This window comes from Triplophysa rosa, unplaced genomic scaffold (genome assembly GCF_024868665.1).
Source record: "Triplophysa rosa unplaced genomic scaffold, Trosa_1v2 scaffold523, whole genome shotgun sequence".
Lineage (NCBI taxonomy): Eukaryota > Metazoa > Chordata > Actinopteri > Cypriniformes > Nemacheilidae > Triplophysa > Triplophysa rosa.
The window spans coordinates 1-5,226 of record NW_026634532.1 but is presented as its reverse complement, the minus strand read 5'-3'; positions in this window follow the sequence as shown (position 1 = coordinate 5,226).

Below are 5,226 nucleotides of genomic sequence, written 5' to 3'. Positions count from 1 at the left end.
ACGGGTGACTTTAGCTCTATACTTCTAAATGTTCAGCCCTTGCTTAAAAATAGATGGAAAGTTATGTGCCCGAATTTAACCAGAGCATATAACAGTCTGAATGCCCCTTTTATAATGAAACTTCCTTAAGTTACAAAAAGGCATGTTCTTTTTTTTTCACGTTCAAAAGTCATGAATATGCATTGACGTTAAATAATGTTAATTTTGTCTATTTGTCACAGGCACTTATTTGCCATCCTGACTTACAAACAAAAAAACAAAGAAAAGAGAAAGACATTTCCACTATTAAAATACCATTATGAACCATTAGCGTTTTTCCATTAAAACTATTTCGAAATGTTGTGTAGTGTGTTTTGGTCATTATTCCAATGGGATTTAATGGTGTTTTAATGGTTCCTATCTCCCTGCTGAAAAAAATCAATAGAAACCATTAAAGAAGTTATAATGGTTTTAAAGGGATTTGTATTGGTTTTAATGGAAGCTGTAATGGATCTACTGGTATGTGATGGATTATATTGGTGGGATGTTAAATCCTACTGGAATAATCCCAAAACACACTACAAAAAGGCATTTTGTAATGGTTTTAAATGGAAAAAGTTGGGGTTCTATTGTTTTTTTCAGCAGGGCTACCAGACAACATCGCAGAATCCGACACGTACAATAGAGACCAACAGAGACCATACACTGTAATTTGAACAAAACCCAATACAATTACCATTACAACCATTAAATCCATTACATTTCTGTGATGGTTTCAATTGATCAGGGTTCTATTGTTTTAGATGATAAATAATAATGAATAAATATGAATACGTTGCAATCCAAGCACTGAAAATAACAGGTTTGGTCATTAGAGTAATCCACCTATATACCAGAAGAGCAAAAAAATAAATAATCCTTAACACATCATAATACACCAGTATTTATTATTTGAAGGTCATCAAAACATAAACAAGCTGTACAAAAGACCTTAAAACTTTACAATCTGACCATAATCAAACAAAAACCAGTGATATCAATTTGCAATATATATACACTAAACAACTCTGCGCACTATATAAAAAACATATATGATTAAATTAATCATCATTTACAATTAAAACTTTATCATTTCATCAGCTGCTAGCAGGATGGCCAGGTGAAATAAGCAGCGATGAACTGAATAAATGAGGCTAATGACACATCTTTTATATTACTGGAGCATCTTAATGGACGCTGTCAGTGGGATTCATAAAACATCTTGAGAATTGCTTTTATCAATAAAATGTCTTATTTAATGTAAATTCGATAAATTCCATTTTCTAATGTTGTATACACCAACTTTTTAGGGAATAAACAGCATTGTCTAATACATTTAAAATACTTTGGATATACAAATTGAATACTGTTTAATAATCCTCTGAGAAATAATGTCAAGTCCACGTACAGGAATGATTCACGTACATTTCATCCTTGTGTATAATGTATACAACTCAGTTCAGACAAAGTGCTACAAATGTACAGTGGCCCTAAAATATATTTCCATACTTAATGTATGAATTTTATTGTATTAGATACACCAAGTGCCCCTTCTTTGACAGATAGATTTCACAAGCACACGTTTTAAGAAGAACATTTCAAACAAAATCCAACAAAATCTTTTTGTGTACAGTATATCATAAAACAAAAGAACAAAAAAGTTTAGTTTATTCGCTTAGAAATTTTGTTTAGATATAGAATGTAATTCGACTTGTTATTTAAGCTTTCAAGTACATTTTAGGGGCACTGTATTTTGCACAACCGTTGTCAGGTGAGTATTTGGCAACCGTAAATCACAATACTTATTTCATATTTCTTTATCAGTAATAAGGCAGAAACTTGTCTTGACACAGTATATATCCCCCCACCAAACATTACAATACCATCACGCAATAACCGCACATCAACCAATTATATATAGAAATGCATAAATGGAAAACTTTAAACAACAACATAAAACATATTTAACGTCTGTTGAGCATCAGCCGCACAAATGAGTAAAAACAGAACGTGTCCCATTCTGAGATTTATTGTACACTTCCTCATTGTCGTGGTTCAGATACTGTACAGGTGTTTTTTCTTGAAGAATCGCTGCTTAAGACATCGTTCAATGGCAATTGTCAACGGTGCTGCACTAACATAGTGCGAAATAACCCTGGTATCAGAGCCGAGCTTCCAGGAAAACTGGATTAGTCTTGAAGCGTCCACCTTCCATAGAAAGGCTGCATTCCAAATGTTTTGTGAGCAAATGTAAGTGATATTTAAGAATTCTTTCCCGTGTTGTAAGTTTTGGCATTGTTTAGTCCTTCTCCAAAAAGTCCTAAAAACAGAAAAACCTCTCAGCTGGGAAGCACACGTCAGAAGAAAGTTGTGCCGATAAGATCTTAAAGAGACATCTGACCATTCGTAGCAGACTGACCGAAGTTGCATAATGAACGAATACGTGTTATGAATTAAGCATGAAGCGAAGGCGCAATCTCACAGCGTGTGGCGATTGTAAAGGCTCTTCCAGAATGACAATGTGAAGCAGAAACAAGCAGAAGGCGCTTTTTATGAACTTCTGTCACCCATAAATGTTTTCTCTTGTACGCAATGAGAATCAGCGTGATCCAGTTCTGATCTGAAGGACTGAGTGCATCTCACAAAACCTGAACAACAGGTGATTTCATGACAAATGGACACATTTACTCACAAAATTCTGCCGCCAGTGTAAATGAAGTTATTGTTTATGGTAATTCAATAAAACACAATGATAGTAGGTTTTACTATGATGTGTGCAATAATTTCACGATGCCATTTATCTCAAAAGGCTATAAACAGGCATTTGTCTGTTTTTCTTTCCGAGTTGAAATGTGACCATGTTTGTTTTGTGAGACTCATCCGTCTGCAGAAGGTGGATGATGTTTTTGTGGTGTTAGTTCTTCAGGGTGAGCTACATGTCCGCATCGCCGTCATACGCCAGGGTCAGAGGTTTCAGTCTGTTATTGTTTTGTCTTCGCTGAGGTTTCTTCGGCTTTTTGCTGAAAGCAAAAATATATATTTTAGAAGTTGACATTTTAGAAGGGACCTGATGGACACACTGCAGCTAAATATGAAGTGTACTCCTGAGGGTAAAATTCATTTCTGTACACTGAGCATTTATACTATTGCTAATACACATCTTACATAAAGTTTGACACACAAACTTAATAAAGCTATGAATATAAAAGTCTGATTAATAATGTATGGAAAATGATTCTTACAGACAGTATTGATAATACGTCTTTTGGAAGTATTGCAATAACATAATGACTGTATTTAAATTACCAAATGATATTAGAATATATTCTATATTATTCAAAACAAAGCATTTATGATTATACATAATCTATATTTTTTTCTGTACTTATTTTTTTATTTCTCTATATTACGATTCCTACTATATCTAATGTAATTAGATATAGTAATGTTTTTTTTCTAATGCATTTTTATAAAAGCGACCTAAATGTCCTAATTCAACTAAAACATAGTCCGGGTTTAAGATAAGCCTTGTGAAACCAGGCTTAAATCTTTATGGCAGTTTAAGTCACAAATGTATATGCGGCTGTAACTCTCAGAACATTCAAGTCTGTGCATGGGCGACATATGGCATGCAACTAATAATACAAATACAATATCATGAAATACAATATTAAAAAGACGACTGAGAAAACGAAAAATTGAATGATGGATGAAATCTGACAGGTGCCATGACAAATGCCGTAAACTAGTTCTGCGAGATAAAGCAGTTTAAGTTCAGAAACTTCATCAGATTGGCCTAATTTAAAGAGTACCTCAGAGATGAAGTATTTTTGTATGCAAACCCCGGAAGCGAGTTAGCATTTTAGCACTGTCTTAAACATGCGGCGGTTCACCCCCTGATTAAAAAAACAAATCTGGATTTCTCTGATCTTCAAAATTACAGACCTATTTCTAAGGCGCCCTGGAAAAAGTGGTCTTAAACCAACTTACTCCGTATTTAATTTCCAACAATATTTTGGATCCCTATCAGTCTGGTTTTAAGGAAAAGCATAGCACCGAGTCTGCCCTCCTAAGAGTGACAAATGACATCCTACTATCAATTGACTCTGGTAAATGTGTAGCACTTATGTTGTTGGATTTAAGTGCAGCTTTTGATACCGTGGACCATTGCATTTTGTTAAACAGATTAAAACATGAGGTTGGTATCTGTGATGCTGCATTAGTGTGGTTTGAGTCTTATCTTTCAAACAGGAGCATATCTGTTGAAATTGGAGAATTTTCTTCATCTCCAACGCCGATTACATGTGGGGTACCACAGGGTTCAATTTTGGGTCCAGTCTTATTTTCTCTTTATATGCTCCCCTTACGTTTGATTTTTGCGCGTCATAAGGTCTCTTATCACATATATGCAGATGATACCCAGTTTTATTTGCCATTAGACTCTGGCAGTGATTCTGTTCCTTCATTGCTAGCCTGCTTAAAGGATATTAAAAAATGGATGGATGTAAATTTTCTCCAGCTGAATGAGAAAAAGTCTGAGGTCATCCTCAAAAGCACTGATTGATAATTACAGTACTCTCCTGGGGCCCCTTCAGACAAATAGTCACCCATATGTAAAAAACTTGGGGGTTATCTTTGATTGCCACTTGAAGTTTGATAAACAAGTAAACTCTGTAGTCAGATTTTTTCCAACTAAAGCAGCTGCGAAAGTTAAAATCTTTCCTTTCTTTCAGTGACTTGGAGACAGTTATTCATGCACTTATCTCCTCAAGGCTTGATTACTGCAATGGCTTGTATGCTGGAATTAGTCAATCATCACTCTCACGACTTCAGTTGGTACAAAACGCTGCAGCTTGATTTTTGACGGGGGCAAAAAAGCAGCACCATATTTCACACATCAGAGCCTCCCTCCACTGGCTTCCGGTGAAGCAAAGAATTGATATTAAGGTCTTAACATTTGTTTTTAAAGCTTTACACGGACTTGCTCCTTCTTATATATCAGAACTTCTGAATCTTTATTCACACCTCAAAGATCTCTCAGATCCTCAGACCAGCTATTGTTGAACGTCCCGAAATCTTGTTTGAAATCTATGGGTGACAGGCCTTTTTCAGTCTATGCTCCTAAACTCTGGAATACGCTGCCGGTAACGATCAGAGCCTCTCCTACATGAACTGCTTTTAAAACATCTATTAAGACATTTCTTTTTT